At 33.8% G+C, this 25,743-nt stretch overlaps 1 protein-coding gene across 1 annotated transcript in view; it reads left to right on the top strand.

Annotated features, from left to right (window-relative positions):
- Window positions 1-6,524: 6,524 nt before the first annotated feature.
- LOC135212867 (sialoadhesin-like) overlaps window positions 6,525-25,743 on the top strand; it is a 35,746-nt gene continuing 16,527 nt past the window's right edge. The window contains exon 1 of the mRNA XM_064246632.1: window positions 6,525-6,909. The gene's annotated coding sequence lies outside the window, so the exon portion shown is untranslated. The remainder of the gene's footprint in view (window positions 6,910-25,743) is intronic.

Below are 25,743 nucleotides of genomic sequence, written 5' to 3'. Positions count from 1 at the left end.
AACACAAGGTAATGGGAAATAGAGAAAAAAAATCACTTCTTTAAAAAATCATAATATTAAATTTCATATATAAAGAGCCAATAATATAAATAAATTATCAAAATACAAGCTGAACTGTTCTAGGGTAGCAATAGTGTTGATATGGTCCCAAAATTCCAAATCTTTGAAAAAGACCAATAAAATCAATTAAAAAGAACATTTGATTGAACTTGTATAAACTTTCCAAGCTCCCATATATATGATTAATCCGTACTACAGAGCAATCGCCTGGAACGTGCTCACTCAATCGGAAGACCTCTCTCTCTCCTAGTGGCAGGAAAGGATGTTAGGCTGTCGACAAAGGGGACCCCCTTTCCCTTTGAAGAAAGGGTCTTAGAGCCTCTTCAACAAAGGGCGCTTGTTCCCTTTGAAGGGGAGGTACAAATTCCCTTACAAAATCATTGGTGTATATAAGGCCAATAACATGACGTAGATGTCATTAATATATTACGGAGCTAGAGGTTATTCTATGGTTTTACTGGTATAAGATGTAGTACATTGCAATATATATATATATATATATATATATATATATATATATATATATATATATATATATATGTATGTATGTATGTATATGTATGTATGTATGTATGTATGTATGTATGTATAGTATGTATGTATGTATGAGTATTAAGCTACAAATGTCCTTTAATATCCAATTCGCTCTACCTCGGAATTAATATAATTTCATAAATGTTTAACCGAAGGGGATTTTTTAGTTGATAATAATTTCGTCTTTCGTGGATTCGACCCAGTGCCCAGAGGAGATATCAGGACTTCAGTGACGAAATTACTATCAACTAAAGAAAATTCCCCTTGGGTTAAACATATAACAAAATATATTAATTCCGAGGTAGAGCGAACTGGATGAAGCTTAACTCACACAAACTCGTACAATGTGAGTTTATACATACATACAATACGTATCTGAAGGAATTAACATAAAATATTTGAAATGCTCTAAGGCTCTATCATCAAATTAAGAGTTACTTCCCATCAAGCAGAGAGAGAGAGAGAGAGAGAGAGAGAGAGAGAGAGAGAGAGAGAGAGAGAGAGAGAGAGAAGCGAATGAACGTCTGAATAAAAAAGAAAACGACCTAAAAGAATACTAAGGTAAAACCCAACAGAAAACAATGAAGAACGGCACAGCTCAAAAAGATGGACGTCAACAAGGTCACTCTTACGGAAAATACGCTTTACCCCACGACAAGTAAGCTTGAAAGCTTCTAAGGGGGGGGGGGGGGGGGGGGGGGGGGGGGCAATCGATTAAGAAGCCTTCTGGCAGGCTGGCTATGGCTGGCAGGAGATTGCGGGATCATAACCTCTTAAGGGCAACGACTCACCAGCATTATTCCAGAGAAGGTTTTAACGTTCCATTACGCTAAAGACGTCTTATGGTTACACGAATCTCAAAAAACCTTTTCCGCAGACTCTGCATGGTTACGTAAGTTCATATTTCATGCCAAGCGACCTACGAAAAAACTATCCAATATCACTGTAAATATGGTTTTTTTTTTCATTGAGGCTATTCTATGAGAAATAATAGTAATTAGTTAGGAGAGTGGTAGCACAATTAGCAGCCGGACGATCAGAATGAAGGCCTTGATCATTCTGGAAATGTTGAGAAAATACTGAGAAGGTTCTTAGTTTCCATGACAATGTGAATGAAAGAATAGGCCACTGGCAAGGGTTACTGGAACATTTTCTGATTATTTTGTGACAATGAAATTTTTTCATATTCTATAACTGTTAGTACGTGTGTGTGTATTTTTGCTGTAGATGCTTTGTTTCTACATATCTCTTCAAGACGACTTTTACTTGTCAATGTTCACAATTGTTTAGGAATAAGCATTTGTACAATAATCAATATAATGAAAAACTATTACAATGCTAACAATTAGTATGGAGGGATATTTTAATACATTGTTCAGTGCAAAGTGGGTATTCATCATTAAAGTATTCCTTGCATTAATATCTGATTGAATACACACACACACACACACATATATGTGTATATATGTATATATAATATATATATACATATATATTACATACATACATATATATATAGTATGTAGTTATATCTATATTTATTTATATATATATATATATATATATATATATAATATATATAATATATCTTGCATTCAGTCAGATAATAATACAAGGAATACAATAATGATAAATACCCAAAGAAGCGTTGGAATTATTCGGTGCATATATATATATATATATAATATATATATATATATATATATATATATATATATATACATACATACATCCATACATATATATGGTATATATATATATATATATATATATATATATATATGTGTGTGTGTGTGTGTGTGCGCGCGCGCGCACCGAATTTTCCAACGCTGCTTTGGCAACAAGCTTAGCGCGACGACGATGATGGAGGAGGAGGAGGGCAATATTGTTGTAATAACACGAGAAATTCCCTCGCAGGCTTTTTATAATCTTTGCCGAGTTTAATTAAAACCTTTTAAAGGCTTCTTGAAACATCCTCTACTCCACAAGACCTTTGAGTGCGTCCGGGCAGCTCACGAAGGCGGCTGTCGCGGGACGAGATAGGAGGACCCCACTCGTAGGACTCTACTCGTGGAATTCGGATGTGTGTCGTGTCATTACAGTTTATGTGAATTCACATTTGTCATTATAGTTTATGGGAACACAAATGCCAAAGCAGTTTTTGGGGATACAAATTTGTCATACAGTTTTTGGGAATTCAAATTTGGGAATTCAAGTTTGTCATTGCAGTTTTTGGGAGTTCAAATGTCATTACAGTTTTTAGGAATACAAAGGGAATTCAAATTTGCCATTGCAGTTTTTGGGAGTTCATATGTCATTACAATTTATTGGAATTCAAATTTGTCATTACAGTTTTTGGGAATAAGAATGTCATTACATTTTTTGGGAATTCAACCGTCATGACAGTTTTTGGGAATTCATCCGTCATGACAGTTTTTGGGAATTCATCCGTCATGACAGTTTTTGGGAATTCAAATTTGTCATTACAGTTTTTGGGAATTCAAATTTGTCTTTAGAGTTCTGGGAATTCAAGTTTGTCATTACAGTTTTTGGGAATACAAATGTCATTACAGCTTATGTGAATACGAATGTCATTACAGTTTTTGGGAATACGAATGTCATTAGTTTTTGGGAATACAAACGTCATTACAGTTTATGGGAATACGAATGTTATTGCAGTTTTTGGGAATACAAATTTGACATTACAGTTTTTGGGAATTCAAATATGTCATTACAGTTTTTGGGAATTCACGTGTTCCAGAACAGTTTTTGGGAATACAAATATCATTGCAGTTTTTGGAAATTCTAGTTTGTCAATACAGTTTTTGGGAATTGTGTCAGAACAGCTTTTGGGAATTCAAATGTCATTGCAGTTTTTGGAAATTCAAATTTGTCATTACAGGTTTTGGGAATTCAAGTGTCATTACAGTTTTCGAGAAGTCAAATATGTCATTACAGTTTTTGGGAATTCAAGTATGGGAACACAGCTTTTGCGAATTCAAATGTGTCACTACATTTTTTATGTTTGTCTGTTCAGCCGCTGTTCGAAGCTTTCAGCCCTGGTGTCACGGCTATATTTCTGAGGTGCATTTAAAAATCTGTCTTCAACTGAAGACAAAGAAAAGGGCAAGAGAAAGAATTTAATGAATAGTGTCCCCTTGCTTGGGGTGAAACAAAGGTTCATAAATAATAAAATCTGCCAATCGAAGAAACAGGCATTAAAAGTCACCAAAAAGGAATGTAGTGTTCAAAGCTCAAATGAGTATTCTAATGATATATACGAGTCTGTATTGACCAGTGTGTGTGTGTGTGTGTGTGTGTGTGTGTGTGTGTGTGTGTGTTGGTGTGTGTGTGTGTGTGCAAGCACATGGGACTGTTATTAACTAACTAATATTTATAGGAGCTAATATTCTTAAACGTAAAGCAAATTTAAAATGACTAATGAAATGCCAACAACAGAATACACTCAACTACCAAGTCAAACGAAACGCAGTACTGCCGTATCTTAGAAGTTGACTATGTTGTGGTCACGGTAAGAGAGAAATCTTGTAAGAGGGTATAAAATAGCAAAATCATCAGAATGTACAAAACACGAAAACAATATAACAAAAACAACAAACAACATAGGAAGTAGGCCTAGTGATGCATAGCGTTTGGTTATGCAGCGTTTCAACAACACAAAGGCCCACTGCCGTTCTGTCTTGCAGAATCTCCAGACTTAGCGGGACATCAGAGTTCAACTGGGACAAAGACCACCTTTTCTTTTTTGTCAAAATTATCAGCAAGACTAAATCAAATTTGACAGTAAACGAATAGAACCATAAAGTTTTAAATGATAAAAGTAAAGTGATATTGGACATGAGATTTATGAAGTAGTATATTACGAAACCGACGACCAATATCGAATATTGGCAAGGGTCCAAAGGAATTAATTTAATAAGCTTTAATCAATCATGTAATTTCAACTTTCATGTTATTTTGTGACTCATTTTGAAGTTTAGACAAATTCTTAACTTACTTTCATTATCTATAGGTAATAAATTTATAACTTATTTTCATTCTCTATCATTATCTATGAGATATTAAATTTATAACTTATTTTCCTTCTCTATCAGTATCTATGAGATAATGAAGGTATTTCGGGATGAGACTGCTGGACTAACATCTCGCACCACAGAGACACAAAGAGTTCATATGCCAACGGTGTCTGGCATTACTTGGTGGTCACCAACATATTCCTCACATCTCAAATATCATATTCCAATCTCTCTCACACGATTTCTCTCACTTTAGAGCGGCCTTATTCGCATTCAGCTGAGAGAAGACGCCATGAATATTTTCTCTCAGGTTTGTTTTTAAAGAACTAACATTTTTTTCTACTATTTTTTTCACAGCCGTTTATTTTTACCCCTGATCTCTGAGATTTGAACTTTGGCCTGACTTTTATGCGGTGGCCTGATCTCCTAATCCGCCCCATCATCGACGGCCCACCCAAAACAGCGGCTCCAATACTTTAAGGGAGAAAAACATTTTCGATGCTACGCCGGAGTATTTCTTTACTGTGCACAGACAATTCTCGTTTTATTTTAGGGTATTTCCATACATTGGAAATAGTACTAAATGGCTGATCAATCATCAATATTAATATTTTTACGGAATAAATCACAAGTGTATGAACTTAAAAAGAGTGCTTACAACACGATACTTATAAACACACACACACACATAAATATATACATTTCTTGGTTTTCATTTGCCCTCCAAACCCTCCCTCTTGCTCACATTCAAGTTCATCTTTCTTCTCTTGTAAAGATTTACATGTCGGGTCATCGTAAGGCTGTGAAAATCGCCAAATGGCAGAGGCCACAAAGCCTGCAATCTCAAATATATATATATATATATATATATATATATATATATATATATATATATAATATATATATATATATTATATGTATATATATATATATATATATATTATATATATATATATATATATATATATATATATATAAATATAAATATATATATATATATATATATATATATTATATATATATATTACACATATATACATACAAACATATAGAGCTATAAATATAACAACTATATATAAAAAAGAACACATGACACTAATAGCATAATTAACAATAAGTGTCAAAGGACGCATATATATAAATATTAAGAATTTAATAAGAAATAGAAGTAAATAAAACTGAATAAATAGTTCTCATAAAAAAAGAATATATCGAGAGAGAGAGAGAGAGAGAGAGAGAGAGAGAGGAGAGGAGAGAGAGAGAGAGAGAGAGAGAGAGAGAGAATAACATCCCATCTCGCTTAAGGTCGCCCAAACAACCAACGAGCCCCACTAAACGGCGTGACCTTTGTGACATAAGGAGATCCGAGCGCCTTTATGACATGCTAGGTTAATCGCCCGAGACCTTTTAGGGCAGCGAATGGTCTCATTGCCCTCTGCAGAGGCCGCACTTAAGCGCGGAGGAGGGCGGAAGCAGTCTCCTGCTGCTGCTGCTGCCATCTTTCTCGTCAGCAGGTGCTGATCTAAATGCGTGAGTGAGTGAGTCGGTTCGTGTGTCGACCAACAGCGGCGCTGCCTGGCGAGTAAAACTCTACGGTCCCGATACGCCGGATTTAACATACCGCGGCGCTGCCTGGCAAATGAAACTCTACGGTCCCAACACGCCGCATTTACCTTACTCAAACTTCCAGCAAAACTTAGATTGATTTTGTTAAATATAAATATCATAATACGATGTTTTTTCTTTCTTTCTTTATTTTTTAAATTGATCAGGCAACAACACTTTATGGCCCCACAGGGAGACTTAAAGTAAAGAGTACGATTTGAAACCGGAGCTCAAGTTGCCAGTGAGAAAACAACCGCCTGCCAGTGTATCTCTCTCAGTGGTCGGAGAGGCTATTAGTCGGGCCACCGCAGGTGTGCTGTGAACTTTTGAACCCATTACTTCGTGCGAACTTCTGTCGTTACGATAAATACAGCAGTGAAAAGCAATCTGTCTTGATCCCCCATTAAAACTATAAAGTTTGAATAGTACCTAGGCCAGTTTGTAGGCTCAAAATTATAGATTAACAATGGAAAAGTTTGGAACAACTTGATTTAGTTTATCAGTTAAATACTTGGCGTGGTTTTAACCGTAAGGAAGTGTTTCAAAATGTGGAAAGTGGCGTTTACTCATACATTAACTTCTGTTGGTGGCTTTCTTAATGGGATTCCATAATTTGGTATGTGGTAGGATACCTTGAAATACAGATAACTCAAAGCAACTAAGGAAAGCTTAGGTAAGTTTTTGTTTAAAAAAAACTTAGTACTTTGAAATATTATCTGGAAACTAGCTGTTAACGCACGGTATATATGTATATAAATATATATATATATATATATATATATATATATATATATATATATATATATATATATATATATATATATATATATATATACACTAAGTACTAAAAATTTAGAAAATAAAGACTTTACTTCCCAGTGATTGATTTTGAAAGTTTAAAATATCGGTAAAGAGGGCCTCTCTCTCCTCTCTCTCTCTCTCTCTCTCTCTCTCTCTCTCTCTCTCTTCTCTCTCTCTCTCTCTCTCTCTCTCACACACAACACACACACACACACATATATATTTATATATATATATATATATATATATATATATAATATATATATATATATATATATATAATATTATATATATTTTTATATATATATATATATATATATATATATATATATATATATATATATTATTATATAATATTATAGTATATTTATATATTATATATATATATATATATATATATATATATATATATATATATATATATATATATATGAACTTTGCGGTATTATATCAATGAATCTCACAACAAAAACAGCAGACTATATTTAAGAAATTTTATATTATCACGTAAACAATACTACACTTTACTGACCGGAGTATTTTATAGAATCAAAAAACTCAAGCTGAATAATAATAATAATAATAATAATAATAATAATAATAATAATAATAATAATAATAATAATAATAATAATAATAATAATAATAATAATAATAAAATAATAATAATGGTTTTGTGAAGCTCAGCTTTCGCAAGGTTTAAGGCCCAAACGTGAAAAGTGAAAGAGAAAGAAAGGAAAATGCCCATAATTAAAAATGAGAGAGAGAAAAAAAAGAATAACGGGAACTGAATATAAATACAGTACTTTCAGGAGGAACAAGGGATTATTACTCATTTTAGTCTTCATCCTAGTGGTGTTTTTCCTTTGCGCTGATGCAGCTTCATTCACGGAAGAACAAAGTAATGGCTTTCATTTGCTCTGGCTGTAGGTGTTCAAATTTTTATAAAGTTCTGTCTCTCATTTTTATGCCAGTGACCTTTGCTCTTTCCTGTTTCGCAAAAGGCGTGCAGGGAATATATAATATTTTTTTTTTTATTGATTTCATTTATCCACTTCATTATTGTTTCTCTCTTTTACTTCTTTATTTGTTTTAAAATTTCGTTCGCTTTTTTTCTCTCTAGACTTGCGATTATTAATCGAGATCGCCCTCATGTTTCTATTCGCTTTCTGTTGAACAGAAATGATTAAGTGGCTAGTTATGATTGCTGCAAATTTGCTTTTATTTCTAAATACTAAATTACTATTTTTAAAATGATGCTAGCTCAGGTTTACTTCAAGATTCTTTTGATATAACATCGAGCTATATAACTATCTAAAAAAGCTGTTGATTTGTCTTCGACTATGATGCATTTCGTGTTTTTTTTATATAAAAGTGATTTTGTTTTAACGAGATTGGTATCCGAGCTGCTTGCTTTGGAATTATACAACGGCACACGAGCACTTCGGTTTAGTCTTTCAATAGTGTTTCTGAGTAAGATATTTATTATTATTATTATTATTATTATTATTATTATTATTATTAATGTTTTTTTTTTTTTTTGTTTTTTTTACCAGTCCTCCAATTCGACTGGGTGGTATTTATAGTGTGGGGTTCCGGGTTGCATCCTGCCTCCTTAGGAGTCCATCACTCTTCTTACTATGTGCGCCGTTTCCAGGATCACACTCTTCTGCATGAGGCCTGGAGCTACTTCAGCCTCTAGTTTTTCTAGATTCCTTTTCAGGGATCTTGGGATCGTGCCTAGTGCTCTTATGATTATGGGTACGATTTCCACTGGCATATCCCATATCCTTCTTATTTCTATTTTCAGATCTTGATACTTATCCATTTTTTCCCTCTCTTTCTCTTCAACTCTGGTGTCCCATGGTATTGCGACATCAATGAGTGATACTTTCTTCTTGACTTTGTCAATCAGCGTCACGTCTGGTCTATTTGCACGTATCACCCTATCTGTTCTGATACCATAGTCCCAGAGGATCTTTGCCTGATCGTTTTCTATCACTTCTTCAGGTTGGTGTTCGTACCACTTATTACTGCAAGGCAGCTGATGTTTCTTGCTCAGGCTCCAGTGGAGGGCTTTTGCCACTGAATCATGCCTCTTTTTGTACTGGTTCTGTGCAAGTGCCGGACATTCGCTTGTTATGTGGTTTATGGTTTCATTTTTCGTATTGCACTCATTCTTTCAGTTTCCTTCTTTAGCTCTCCCCTCTGTAGCCATTGCCACGTGTCATCGCTGGCTAGTTCTTTAGTCTGTCTCATGTATTGTCCGTGCATTGGTTTGTTGTGCCAGTCCTCTATTCTGTTTGTCATTCTCCTGTCTCTGTATATTTGTGGGTCTTCGTCTACTTTTATTAGTCCTTCTTCCCATGCACTCTTTAGCCACTCGTCTTCACTGGTTTTCAGATATTTCCCCAGTGCTCTGTACTCGATGTTGACGCAGTCCTCTATACTTAGTAGTCCTCTCCCTCCTTCCTTTCGTGTTATGTATAGTCTCTCCGTATTATTATTGGAGAAACAAATCCACAGTTATGTAAATAGACATATATTTAAATTTAAAACTTTAAGGATAACTTTCGGGAATCTGTTCGGTTCCCCTTTTCAAAGGGGAACCGAACAGATTCCCGAAAGCTATCCTTAAAGTTTTAAATTTAAATATGTGTCCATTTACATAACTGTGGATTTGTTTCTCCATTTGAAGACTCGTGCTACTATAAGGACTTTTTAATTATTATTATTATTATTATTATTATTATTATTATTATTATCATATATTTTTTTTCAGTAGCTGAAACCTATTCACATAGAACAAGCACACCAAAGGGGCCATATACTTGAAATTCAAGCTTCCAAAGAATGTTGATTTCAACCTCCCACCGCTAAAGGCCCCACAACACTGCAGCAGTAACTGATCATAATACAGAGCCAGGGATTTTTCCTTTCCCCTGGGGGAGACGCGAACCCGCGACATCTTAGAGGCATTCCACGACTCTAACCACTATATCAAGATGCTTTTATTTAATACACAACCAGCATTATTCGGACATGATGAAATTTTTTTGCGTCTCTATTGCGTCATCTATTTTGAATTATTTCACCGTATTATAAACAGCTATCATATGTAATACTAAACCTTACAAAAATTAGCGCCTCAACGGCGTGGTTGGTATGATATTAGCGTCCCACCTTGGTGGTCGCGGGTTCGACTCTCGGCCATTCCATTGAGGAGTGAGAGATGTGTATTTCTGGTGATAGAAGTTCACTCTCGACGTGGTTCGGAAGTCACGTAAAGCCGTTGGTCCCGTTGCTGAATAACCACTGGTTCCATGCAACGTAAAAGCACCATACAAACAATAAACCTTACAATGACTTACAATGAATGATTCAAATTCTCGATTCCATAATATTTTTTTCTAGGAATATTCCCAATAAATTTCTAGAATCTGAATTAAGATAAAATAAAAAAGTTCAAATAAATTCGACTCTTGTAAAGGAGGGAAATTATACATACACACACACACACACACATATATATATATATTATATATATATATATATATATATATATATATATATATATATATATATATATAATATATACATCATATATATATATATATATATATATATATATATATATATTATATATATATATATATATTTTCGCTTTCAAATTCGGATTCCATGGTTTCCAGCGGGGAAAAAATACATTTAAAAATCCAAGAAAATAAATAATCATATGACAGTGACTCATTATAATTATATAAATCGTTTCCTCAGAAAAAAGCAAGCACTTGCGATACACGCCTACAAGGTAGACAAGAACAGCTAAAAAGGAAGAAAGAAATATGTGGCTTCCTGCTTGTTTTATTTTGTTTTGTTCAGAGAATATAATTACCTAGGCATACGCGGAAAGCCTGGAAGGAAAACACGGCTAAACGTACTACATTTACAAGTCTGCAGTCTTTCCGAAAAGAATATTATTTTTATTTATTTTTTTATGCATTTAGTTCTTTTTCAAGTATTAAAATGTATTAAAACGTTTAAGGTTGGAAGGAAAACACGACCAAACATACTACATTTACAAGTCTACAGAGTCTTTACGAAACGAATATCATTTCCATTTACTTTTGTTATGCTTTTAGTTCTTTGTTGAAATATTTCCATGTATTAAATTGTTTCTATTTTCTGCTAGATGAAAAGCAAGGGGGGCATGAGAGCGCAGAAATGGAAATGCCTCGTGTATCACCATACGAGAATCTGGAGAAATATGATTTTACAATTCTTCTTTTTGCATAAAAATACTGAAATCCCTTGCATCAGAATACTTACAAAGAAATCTCCAGTCTCTCCACGTACAAATACGTAGGTCACCTTTTTCTACAGCATCACAGTATTGCTAAGCCTAAAAAATACTTTTTTGTTATGTTAGGGGGGGGGGAGGTAAGAAAGCCTTGTGGGAGAGCCTAAAAAGGTCTGAAAAAGGTGTTCCGTGTGGAGTTAAAGATACAGGAGTTTTAGGATGGGATATTTATGATTTATTTATCAAAATGCAAAAGTAAAAAATAAAAAAAAATGTGCGTATTAAACAGTACAGAAAAATTATTTCTAATAAAATATAACGTATTTATTTTAAATTCTGTGGTCAAAACAACGGCCCTATTTGACTGTAGATCTTATGACGCGCCCCGAGTAAGCTGGAGGTCGGATCACGCTAAGTTTGCTCATCACTTTCGATGTACGCGGTATGGGTAAGTCCGACTTCCAAACATTTCGCCCAAAATGGTACCATATCGACGTTGGGAAAAGAGAGAGAGAGAGTGCAATATTGCAATATTGCGTGCTACGTATATTCTGTGATATGAAATTATACCTATTTATGCCTCGTACGCGCTCAGGAAGTTTTTTTTTATCTTTCAATTTATTTTCCTTCTTCTTGCTCTATGTCTGGTGATATTTTCTCCGGCTTGCTTCCTATCTTCGTTTTATCATTTCCGCATTTACTCTCGTTTTTTTTTTTCTCTCAAGAATCGGAAGAGAATTTTTATTTCAAATAATTTTATTTTCATTTTACTGTTGAATCTATTTTGCTGCTTCAGTCCGGTAGGAGCATGAATTGAAATAATATCTCTCTCTCTCTCTCTCTCTCTCTCTCTCTCTCTCTCTCTCTCTCCATCGTCAGAAAATTTGAATTTATATCTTATTTAAATTAATTTCTCATTCGTTCTACTGTTTAATATATTTCATCCACGCCGGTATGAGCAGGAATTAAAACATTAATTCTCTCTCTCTCTCTCTCTCTCTCTCTCTCTCTCTCTCTCATCCCAGACCATCCAAGATTGGAAGATGCAAAATATACCGGAAGATGTACTAGCAACTCTCTGGTAGACATTAGAGGTGCATCACACTGAGGGACCTGGGGCAACCCGAACAAGATATAAGATCTGTAAGGATCTCTCTCTCTCTCCATTTAACACATCCACGTTTCTTCACTTCCTTCTCTATTACGGTCCAATTCCCTCTTTCATCAATCTTCACCTTAACATCTAAGTCATTTCATTCCACCTGAATCGTGACACGATTTGGGGACCCCATTTAAAATATTCAACTACCTAACAATGCAAAAATTCTTTACATACTTTAGTTATACGAAATCCAATTAACATCAGCCTTGAAAGGTGTTAAATTCAATTTAGCGCATCCAGCATATTAATTAAATTCGGAATTTGACTTCCAAAGCACAGGGGCTGCTTTGATGCAAATGATATGGCAATGAGATTCAATCGCGCTTTCTAATATAAAAGAACTCTCAGAAGAATATCTTTATAGGTGGTGTACTTATATTATTCTTTACAGATGCGGTAAATATATTGTCTTTATCTTCGATTCAGTTTTGCATCATAGTAGTTGATCATATCAACATAGTCATCACTGGTGTAGTGGTTATTATTATTATTGTTAAAATCACTTCCTTGTTGCTAAACATGTAAGTAATCTCATCATTTATTCATGTCGAAACTTTTAAAAGAATCTCTCTCTCTCTCTCTCTCTCTCTCTCTCTCTCTCTATATATATATATATATATATATATATATATATATATATATATATATTATATATATATATATATATATATATATATATATATATATATATATATATAATATATATCTAATATCAACCATGACAGTCACTCTTGTGACGCCACTTAATAAATAAACTAATAAATAAACGAACTCCAGTTGTAGAGTGCCATAGCAGAGAGAAAGAAGAGGAGTGAAATTCATTAAATTAATTACAAGCATAATTCTCCAAGTTGCTTGAGTGCCTTGTAAGGAATCGAGTCTCGCGCAACTTAGAAGAATTCAATTACGGGGATCCCGCACCTAAATATTGCAGGGCGATTGCAACAAGCAATATTTGGAATCAATTTACCTTCGTGGCTCTCTAAGGAAAAATCATTGGCAGGAAACGCGCTGCTGGGAAAGTTTTGTCGATTCTTATCTTCGCTGATTGTAAAATTATATTTGGTGGGAGGGCGGTTTCTTTTAATTATTAAGATGTAAAAGTCACAACTTCTTCTGTGCAAACACATATACGACATACATACATATATGCAATATGCATGCGTACACACACACACACACACACACACACACACACACATATATACCTATATATATTATATATATATATATAGAGAGAGAGAGAGAGAGAGAGAGAGAGAGAGAGAGAGAGAGAGACGAGAGAGAGAGAGAGAGAGAGACTTTTAGAGCTTCCTCTAAAAGTCTCGACATGAATAGATGATGAGATTACCAACATGAATAGCAACAAGGAAGTGATTTTGATAATAATAATAATAACGAGAACTGAAGGGATAAAGCTACAGATGGGAGCAACATCAAACACATCAAATGAGAAACAGGATACAAATACCTAGGGAATAATGGAAGGAGGGGATATAAAACACCAAGAGAATGAAGGACCGCGATCCAGGAAAGAAATATACTGCAGATGACTCCCAGGCGATACTCAAGTCAAAACTCAACCCGCGGAAATATGATAAAAGCCATAAACACATAGGGTCAGTGCCAGTAATACAGATACAGCGCAGGAATAAGTGGAATGGAACCGAAAGCAGAAACTCCGCAGCATTGACTCAGAAACCCAGGAAACATATGAAACAATAACACAAAGCACTAACAACCGCCAAGAGCAAATAACGGACAGGACTTATACACTAACGACGAAAGGAAGGAGGGACGAGGGAACTAACCTAAAGTATAAAGGACTGCGTCAACATCGGAAGACAGAGCAACTGGGGCAATATCCGAAAACCTCAGTGAAGACGAGTGGCTAAAAGAGTGCATGGGAAGAAGGACTTAATAAAAGTAGACGAAGACCCACCAGGAAATATACAAGAGACAGGGAGCAATGACAGGACATGAAACAGAGGGACTGGCACAACAAACCAATGCAACGGACAATACATGAGACCTAGACTAAAGAATACTAGCCATCGATGAACAACATGGCGGAATGGCTTCAGAGGGGAGAGCTAAAAAAGGAAACAACTGAAGGAATGATAACAGGCGGCACAAGATCAGGACCCTAAGAACCGCAGATATGTTGCCAAAAAACGATAGACGGAAATAAAACTACTCGATCCCATATGTAGGAAGTTGCAATAACGAAAAAAAAAATAAAACCATAAACCAACAATTAGCAAGCGAATTGCCCGGCACTTTGCACAGAATCAGTACAAAAAATAGGCATGATTCAGTGGCAAAAAAAATCCCTCCAAACTTGGAGCCTGTGCACGAAACATCAAACCTACCTTGGCAGTAAATAAGTTGGTACGAGCCCCACCAACCTGGGGAGGGAGTGATCGAAAACAAACGAACATGCAACAAGATCCTCTGGGACTATGGTAATCAAAGAAACGGATAGGGGTGATACGTGCTAAACAGACCAGACGTGACGGTTGATTGACAAAATCCAAGAAGAAAGTAATCACTCATTGATGTCGCAATACCTATGGGGACAAACCAGAGTTGAAGAGAAAGAAGATGGGAAAAAATGGATAACAGTATGAAAGATCCTGGAAAAATAGAAAATAATAAGGATATGGGATATGCAGTGGAAAAATCGTACCCCATAATCAATTAATAGCCACTAGGTCACGATCCAAAAGATCCCTGAAAAGGGAATCTAGAAAAACTAGAGGCTGGAAGTAGCTCCAGGGGCCTCTTGCAGAAGGAGTGGATGATAAGAGAAGAAACCTCCAAAACAGCCACATAGGTAAAAAAGAGAAAAGTGATGAACTCCATAAGGAGGCAGGGATTGCAACCCATGAAACCCCAACACTATAAATACCACCCAGTCGAATTGGTGGACCTGTGATAAAGCAAAAAAAAAAAAAATAAAAAAAAAAATAATAATAATAATAATAATAATAATTAATAATAATAATAAAACATAAAATAATAATTAATAATAAAAATAAAAATCAATAATAATAAAAATAATAATAATAATAATAATAATAATAATAATAATAATACTAATAATAACTAATAATAAAGTGTACTTCAAAAAAACAAAAAAAAATGACCAGCTATGTTTGGATACTGGTCAACTACTATGATGCCAAACGACGTCTATTATCTCAATCGATATATACTTACCAAAAAATAAAACTGAATCGAAGACAAAGTGAATATTATATATATATCATATATATATATATCATATATATATATTATAATACTAATATATAAGCACGTTGTCCCTTAAAAGCCAATAATAGCTTCTGGGTAGCCAAGGAGAACAAAAATCGTTATTCATGCGTGTTGTATATATATAGTGATATACATATATATATATAATAATGTAATATATATATATATTCCCTATAATAATATATATATTATGGTAATAGTATTATATATATAATATATCATATCATATATTATTATGTATAATATTGTAATATATATATAATATTATATATCTATAATATATATATATATATATTATATATATATATAATTATATATGTGTTGTGTGTGTGTGTGTGTGGTTTGTGTGGTGTGTTGGACTCCCCGCGGTTCGATGACTTTCGTCAAATAAAGGTTATAAGTAGCTAGCCTAACTGTTTGAAGTTCGGTAATGACTATGATTATTCAGCTACGTAAGTAGCACGGAACAAAGTAGATTTCTTTTTTGTGTGTGTAAGTGGATGATTTCTCATGCAAGCTTCGTTCTTCGTGAAGTGCTTCTACTTTCATCATTATCATCGTCGCTTTTATCCTTATTCCAATATATTCTCATCTCATTTACTCGATAGTTTTGAGTATTGACTCGTGTAATAAAGTGTTACTTATGCATCAGCTTTTGTCGTCTTGTATACATTATGCAGTTTTGTTTTTCGTTTCGTAAATTCAGTTTTATTTTCAACATAGTGACGAAAATATATTTGTCCTTAATCCAAGAGTTAGGTATTCGTATATACGTTATACAACACAACACAACCTACCTACACGACACACAACACGACCACACACAACACACACATATATATAAGATAGTTATGCAATGGATTTTGACGACAAACAACAACACCCAATCTCAGAAGAAGAATTAACATGAAATCTGATCTTCACCACTATACATGACCAGGAATTCTCCCACTCTACGTATTCTAACTTCACCATAAAAACGAAAACAAACTTCATCGATTTATCTCTCCAAAAACTGAATTCATAAAGCTTGCTTAAGTAACGTGAGTTCATGAGTTCATGACAGACCTGAAAAACCATAAACCAAATACCTCCACCTTCTCCTTCTATAATTCCTGTCTATTCATTCGTTTATCGGAATGAAGAATCATTCACTCCCTTTCACCTCTCTTTCACTATATCATGCCTCTTCCCCTCGTACGTTTTATAAATACCCTTTTCCCATTGTTGAGCTGATTCCCTCTCTGTCTCATTTTCTACTCTTCTTCCATAATCGCTTCTTAATCCACCTTTGACTATTCTTGGTTTATGCTAAAGTGCCACTTCTTCGCGCGGATTTAATCGGATTTACTTCTCTCTTAATCCCCTCTTTCCCCTGTTAATCCTCTCGTTTAGTTATTCAGTCAGAAAGAGTCGATTCCTCATCTTGTTTCTTAGTTCGAGTCTTTTTTTTTTTTTTTTTTTTTTTTTTCTTTTTTTTTTACTTTGTTTTTTTAAATCATCAGTGCTTCCCTTTTTTCTCATTCTCTTCTGTCTTTTGTTGTACTGCCATTCTTGGTACAATTAATATTTATCTCTTTCGTTTCCTTCCACCAGTTATTATTATTATTATTATTATTATTATTATTATTATTATTATTCATTATTATTATTATTATTATTATTATTATAACAAGAGCGCGAGAGTCACTAAAAATGGGGTGACGAAAGACTAATGGAGTGTAAGGGTTCAAAAAAATAATACTATATATATTTAAGGTATATCTATAATCTATATATATATATTATATTAAATTATATGTGTGTTGTGTGTGGGTGTGGTGGTTGTGTTTGTGTGTAAATTTTAGATGTTTATTACCATTTATATATATGCATATATTACGCATACACCATAACAAACAAATATAATATATATATTAATTATATATATATATATATATATTATACCTATATTCTAAGTATATGTTAATATATATATATATATATATATATATATATATATATATTTATATATCATCTATGGTTAGTGTTGGTGTAATGTATGTCATGTATGTGTGTCTGGTGTGTGTATATAATATATTATATCATATATATATCTATATCTATGTTATATATATAACAAATCTATATATGTTATATATATAAATAATATATATCTATATCTCTAATGATCATCTTATCTATATTCTATATATATTTAAACTTACAACCAATGTAGATTTCTTCCCATTATTATTATTATTATCATTTATTATTATTATTTATTTTAGTTATTATTATTATTATTATTATTATTATTAGTATTAGTATTATTATTATTATCATTATTAACATACAGAAATATCACAACGTGTCCTGAATTCAAAAACATTAATAATCCCGCACGTATTGTATTATTTAAGAACTCACTGCAAGTTTCAAGTTCTAAGAAGCTTTGGTATTTTTTGAAGTAAAGTATTTCTGTAGTCTCAGCTCTTAAGTCACTTTTGTAAAAATCGCAAGAGCTCCTTAGTTCTCAAAATATCCAGCTCATGCGTCGACAAGATGACTGACAGATTTTTAATATTCAATATTATCATTATTACGTTTGACGTTTTTAATATTATTGTCTAAAACTAAACTATATATCACGATCTCTCTCAAAAGCGTATTAGAGAACTTTTTCAAAGCAAGGTCAGGTCCCAGGAAACCTGATTAGGTTCTCAAAAGCGTACTATAAATTTTCTTATATATTCAGAAATCAGGATCTCAAAAGCATATTTTCAATTTTTCAATATATTTAGACATGAAAAATCTCAAAAGATTACTATCAATTTTCTAATAAATTCAGAAATCAGGATCTCAAAAGATTACTATCAATTTTTTAATATATTCAGACATCAGGATCTCAAAAGACTACTTCGATTTTTTAATATATTCAGACATCAGGATCGCAAAAGCATACTATCAATTTTCTAATATATTTAGACGTCAGGATCTCCAAAGCATACCATCAATTTTTTAATATATTCAGACATTAAAAGCATTGTGGATTATAGTATTGGATAGTAGTTATAATAATGATCATTATTGCATCAAAATAGTTATAAATGTGCTCCAAATAAATAAATTTTAAAAATTATCACATAACAGCGACCAAGAACTTGCAAACTACAGAAAATATATTCCACGCATTACAACTCTAAATCAGTAAATTGAAAGAGTCGAAAATTTCACTCGAAACAAATCTTGAAAAAAACGAAATATAATATATCCAGAATGATAACCATTTCCGAAATTAATATCCCCTCCCCGAAAACCCCACCCCCCACCCCCACCACCTCGCCTACATATCTCTCTCCATAACCATTGCCCAATGCCTCTCAGGGAACAGGTTACCGAGGGATCCATAAGTTTCGAAGGAGCCTATATATATCTTTCATAGGATGTTATTATCCGGCCTTTCCATCCTGGGAAGAATATTTCTTTCCACTTTGCGACGAAGAGGAGAGAGAGAGAGAGAGATGATAGAGAGGAGGAGAGGAGAGGAGGAGGAAGAGAGAGAAATTTATTTATTTCACGGTGTTTGTTTGGGTGGTGTGTGTGTGTGTTTGTGTGGGTTGTGTGTGTGTGTGTGAAGAGAGAGAGCATGAGGAGAGAGAGAGAGAGAGAGGAGAGAGAGAAAGAGAGAGAAGAGAGAGATGAGACGGAGAGATTCTTTGTATTTCATCACGTGAGAGAGAGAGCGATTAGAGAGAGAGAGAAGGGAGAGAGAGACGCTAGAGAGGAGGAGAAGAGAGAGAGAGAAGGGGGAGAAGAGATGAGAAGAGAGAGAAAGGAGGAAGGAATATTTATTCCCACTTGTGTGTGATAAAAGAATGAGAAAAGAAAGAGAGAGAAAAATCTTTATCCCACTTGAGAGAGAAGGAAGAGGGAGAAGACGAGAGGAGAGGAACCTCTGGAGAAGAGAGAGAGGATGGAGAGAGAGAGAGAGAAGAAGGAAGAAGAAGAAGAATAAGAAGAATAAGAAGAAAAACGAATATGGTTCTCTTAAAAATCAGCTGCCAAATAATATACCAGGAAACTGTTAAGGCAGTTTTATGTTTGACATAAAAAAAAAAGCAGTTCGATGCTTGGGAGTTTCTGCACTGAAATAAATAAATAAATACCTCAGGGGACGTAAAGCTGTTATTCATATCGATATTTTCATAATCTAATTCTTCTTATTTAAATAATTCATTCTTTCTCGCCTTCATTTTTATAGTTTCTCGTATCGCCTCTCACTACCTTGTTTTGAGCCTTTCTTTATTTTTTATTTTGCTTCCCAGTCATTGGTTTTTTTACCCAACTCCTGTTTTTTTTTTCATATATTTTTCCATACTATTGATTTCCCAGACATTTTTTTGTTTCATTTTCTTTAAATCTTTCGTTGCGCTTTTTGTACTTTTTATCACTCCTAGCTATCAACATCGATTCCATTTTTGTCCATAAGTCATCAGTTCTCATGATTCTTTCGTCTTCATTATTTTAATTTTTCACTTCCTATTTTTCTACGATTTCGTCGCATTATTTTTCCTTCCCACTTCCTCCTCCCACTCTTCATCACATTGTTCCTTCCTTTGGTCTTTCCTACTGTCCAGACCTTTTTATGTTATTTAACTCATTACATCGCTTTTTATTCTTGATCACACTTTCTCTTTTCAACCTTATCACTCGACATCCGTCTCAAAGTTTCACTATTCAATGTTTATTTTTGACTTTTTCGTGGACAGTTTCGTGACAATATTCATCTATTTATTTACACATTCTTTTCCTCTCATTCCTGAATCTAAATCCTATTTTATTCATTTTTTCATTTTTTATTAACACCCCCCCCCCTTTTTTTAATCAAAGTTTCACTATTTTATGCGTGTTTGTTTTTTACTTTTTCGTGGACAGTTTCATGACAATATTCACCTACTTACACATTCCTTTCCTCTCACTCCTAATTCTAAATCCAATTTTATTCATTCTTTCATTTTTTCTCATCCCCTCTTAATTATTCTGTATGTTTTCGCTTCTGCACTTTTCGTGGACAGCTTCGAGACAATATTCATCTATTTACATATTCTTTTCCTCGCATTCCTGAATCTAAATCCTATCTTATTCTCTTTCATTTATTCTTATCCCTTTTAATTATTTCTGTTTAGCTATTTTCCTCTCATTCCTGATTCTAAATCCTATTTCATTCACTCTTTCAATTTTTCTTATCTCCTCTTAATTATTTCTGTTTAGCTACTTCCTCCTTTCCCTAATTCCGCTCTGTTTCGTTGCCACTCTCCCTCCTGGCTATCAACTGGCATCCTGTTCGGTAAAAGGCTTTTGATGGGCCCACTCCTCTATTTCCCGAACTATTTTATTAACGGACCTTTTACACACCTGTAAAAGTCTAGTCAATGGGAGGAACGAGAGCTACGAAGGAATAACTATTCTCAGGTGAAATATTTCACCTGATGTGAAGGAATCGGATCCTAAAGGGATTATTCACTTTCACTTTCACATGTGGGGATGATGGGGACCTACTTCTTCACTACCTGAATTCTCCCAGAGAAACGGGTGCCTCTGTAGAGGAAAGCAACTAATGGGAAAAAAAATACTCAATACCTGAGGAATATTCCTCATCCTGCAGCTAGGAGCCGAAGGCACACTGCAAAGACCCTTGAAGTTAATGCCTACAGTGCACCGCATGAGGTCCACTGACGGCACTACGGGAATAAAGGGCAGATTTTCGAATCCCACGCCATGAAATTATTAATATCATTACATCAAAAGACCTCTCGATTTTTAACTTAATTCTCTCTATTCTTCTCTACCGCGTTCTAATCAATCACTTTTTCATTCCCTTCATCGTTTATCCATTTTTCTTGCGTCCAAACCTTCTCATTCTTTCTCCTTCAATGTCTGAATGTTTTTTTTTTATCCATTTTCCTTGATTGCAAACTGTTTGTTTTTTTTCCGCCAATTATGAATTCATATTTCACAGATTATTGAATCGTCGCTCTTTATTCTCTCTTTTTTGTCATCATCTCCCTCCTTATTATTAGTTTAATTCACTTATTTTTATTTCTAAAACGATTTATTTATAAACTTTGACGTACATTTACGTCAGGGGTTTCAATCAGATTTTCCCTTCTGGGGACGCGTTATTTTTTTTTTTTATTTTTTTTTTTTTTTACTTTTTTTTACGTTTTCTATTCATTCAGTGTTCTGTTTATTTTTTTCTTTTTTTTTTTTGTTTTTTTTTTAATTTCTGATCTTCTGTTATCATTCTAACAACAACATCAACTTCTACTACTGCAAACTATTAATAAATTCAATAATAATAATAATAATAATAATAATAATAATTCAATAAATAATAATAATTAATAATAATAATAATAATAACTAATAATAATAATAAAGAATTAATAATAATAATATGCTGGAAGTAAACCCTCTTTTAAAAACATGTTTTTTGTTTTGTTAAAAAGTGATTGCTATGTGCCTCAGCTTGCATTAATTTTGTATAACAGGTTTTTCTCTATTTTTTCTAATTAATTTTGCTTACTCATTGTTGTTTAAAAAAAACCTGGTGAGCAACGCCCACCGAAGGAGTTGGACATTATCTCCAAGTTAGGTCCAAACGATTGATTTTATTGGTAAAAAAATTTCAGGGGGTTGGGGTAGTTCCAAATATTCGGTATAATTCCGTAGTTTATTGGCAGATAAGAATTGATGTTAAATTCAATCGTTTGACCTAAACTGAGATGTATCAACCTTCGGTTGGCGTTTGCTCACCAGTTTAAGGCAACAATGAGAAAGCAATAATTAGAAAAAAATAGGAGAAAGAACCATGTAATCAAATTAATGCAGCTGAGGCAGCAATCACTTTTAATAATAATAATCAATAACTTAATAATAATAATCAATAATAATTAATAAATAATAATAACCTTTCTCTTAACCATTAACCCTTAAATAACGATTTTGTACTACAAATAATAAACGCAAATAACGCAGAATTACATGAAATAAACTCATTTACTATTTAGACTACGATAAGACTACATAACGGACAAAACAATACCAAATTAAGGCGCAAGAGCCCGCGTTTGGCTGGCAATTCGGCAAGCTTAATGTAACGCCAATGTCACAAATCAAAATAAGAAACTAAAAAAACTGAATAAAATAAAACTATCTTTTTGTAATATGATGCGTTTTCTCTCAAAATTCGAATTGAAGATGCTTCCCCTCATCTTTATTCAAGCTCTGATTCTGTTTTATAAAGACTTTATTTTGCTCTTTGTTAAAATAATACAGAGAGAGAGAGAGAGGAGGGAGGACGACGAGATGAGAGAGAGAGGAGACGAGGAGAGCGGAGAGAGAGGAGAAGGAGTTTGACCCCCCTTTCCCCCCAATATCTGTATTTTATCGGCTTAATTCTTTCTCATATATACAATTTTATCCCAAGTTTTTCCCTTCATTTAATCAAACTTCTTCTCTTTTTTTTGGATTTGAATAGAGGATTTTCTTCTTGTGTTTTCCGTCCCCTCACGACTTTTCTTCTTCTTCTTCTTCTTCTTCTTCTTCTTCCTCCTTCCTTTCCTCCTCCTCCTTCCTTCCCTCCTCCTCCCTCCTCCTACCTCCTCCTGTCCTCCTCTCTTCGTTTAAATCCTCGCGTTTCCTCTCAATTGTATAATATATCCTTTCTTTCGCAGCGCGATTTTCTTTTTTTCTTCTTTTTTTTCTGTTCTTCTCTTTTTTCTTTTACCACTGGCAAATATTTATCAGCTCTTGCCCCCCACCCCCTCCCAAAATAATCATTCAGTTCGTTCATTTTTCATCAGACCCTCATTTTTCCACGTATTTTTCCTTTTCGTTCGTCTTTTTTCTTTTTCTCTTTTCCAGTCTTCAGGTATAAATTCCATTCTGCCTCTGATTTTTGGACCCTTAACCCCCCTTCCTCGAGTTAATCCGGCTTTCCTGTTTTCTGTTAAATTTTTACTTTTTTTGTTGTTTTGTGGGGGGGGGTTTTGTGGGGGGGGGGGGGTGGGGGAGGTTTCTTTTTTGTAAATTTACTTTTTTTTGGGGGGGGAGGGGGGGGGGGGGTGGGGGTCGTTTCTTTTTGCTTTTGTCTGGGTCTTTAACCCGTTTGAATTGATTTATTCCTGTGTTTCTCTCATAATATAATATATACTATATTATATATATAATAATATCTACTTATATATATATATACTATAGTATAGATATATTATATATATATATACTCTATCTACCTCTAAATAAAAAAAGGAGGTGTATTATTTAAATAAATAAAATGGTGTATCATAAATATAGTTTAACACACCTATAATCTATAGTATATATATTTAATATATATCATATATAATATATATTATATATTTATATATATATATTGTATTGTGTGTATATAAAAGGATATTTAACAATTAATATAATATATATCTATATCATATATATAATATATGTTATTATAATATATATAGATAAAAGGCTTGGTTATTTAAATAAACCCACAGACACTCCTGGTGTAAATCGAATCCACTTTACCTCTGGCTTGTCGTTTACCGACCGAAAGGGGGTCTTTTATGGGCGTTAATCTAGCCCGGGGCAGGAGGACTCGAACTTACGGACTTTCGGGTGGGGTGGGGAATGACTGTGACTATATATTATATATATATATATATTATATATATTATATATAATATATATAGGTAATAAATTGCTTTTTTTTTACCTTATGTATAGATATATAAATCTAGGCTAAAAATCTATATAATTATATATATATATGTATGTATATAATATTATAATGTTTAATAATAATATATATTTATATATAAATATATATTATATATAAAATATTATATTTCATATGCTGATAATATGGTATTCTGTTGAACCTTTTCTTTTCGATGTTATTAATCCCACTTCCGTTATAAGGTCCATTAATTGCAACGTAAAATTGATTCCAATGAAAATACCAGAAACTTATTTCATTATTTAAGATTCGCTTTTTAAAGTCCGCTTGCAGGGTCGAACCGAAATAATAAAAAAACCAAAAAATAAAATTGAATTATTATATCCTGCTCAAAACAACGTGGATAAACTTTCGTCTTCTTCAAGCCCCTTTTTTGTTAACAAATGTGGAGTGTGAGGCTTCGTACGAAGTGTTTGGCAAAGAGGAGACTTCGGAAAAAAGTATATACGGTCTAAAGAAAAGAAAATATCTTCTCTCTCCCTCTCTCTCTCCTCTCTCTCGCTCCCCCTCTTCGTCTCCTTTCCGATTCGTCTTTCCGGTCTCTCGTCTCGCTCTTCTCATAGGTGTAATGAAAAAGCCTTTGAACCTGCCTGCTATCATCTCGAATTTACTAGGAATTTAAAAATTTATCGCCATCTCAGTGCTACGTTTGCATTCTCTCTCTCTCTGTCACAGTACTCCGGGATACTGACTGTTAGCTAACCTTCCTCTCGTCTCTCTTCTCTCTCTTCCTCTCTCTCTCTCTCTCTCTGGCTACATTACATCCGGGATAACTGACTTGTTATCTTAACCTCTCCCTCTCCTTCTCTATTCTCTCCTCATCTACCTTCCTTCCTCATCTCTCTCTCCCTCTCTCCTCCGTCCCTCATCTCCCTCTCTAGTCCCCATCCCCTCTGGTATGAATCGTCTATCTACCTCTGGGTCTACGGTCCTTCTCCAGCTCCTTCTTCCCTCTCGCCCCTCCTCATTTCCTTGTTCGAGTCTCTAACCATCTCTCTCTCATCATCTCCGCTCCATCTTCTCTCCCCTCTTCTCTCTCTTTTCTTCTCCCTCCTTCTCTCTCTCTCTCTCTCTCTCTCATCTCTCTCTGTCAACAGTACACCCGAGATAATCTGCCCATTATCTAATATACCTTTCTTTATTTTATTATTATACAAAACTGAAATTAAGTGTTGAAAGGAAA

This window comes from Macrobrachium nipponense, chromosome 41 (assembly GCF_015104395.2).
Source record: "Macrobrachium nipponense isolate FS-2020 chromosome 41, ASM1510439v2, whole genome shotgun sequence".
Lineage (NCBI taxonomy): Eukaryota > Metazoa > Arthropoda > Malacostraca > Decapoda > Palaemonidae > Macrobrachium > Macrobrachium nipponense.
This window is presented reverse-complemented; position numbering and strand designations above follow the sequence as displayed.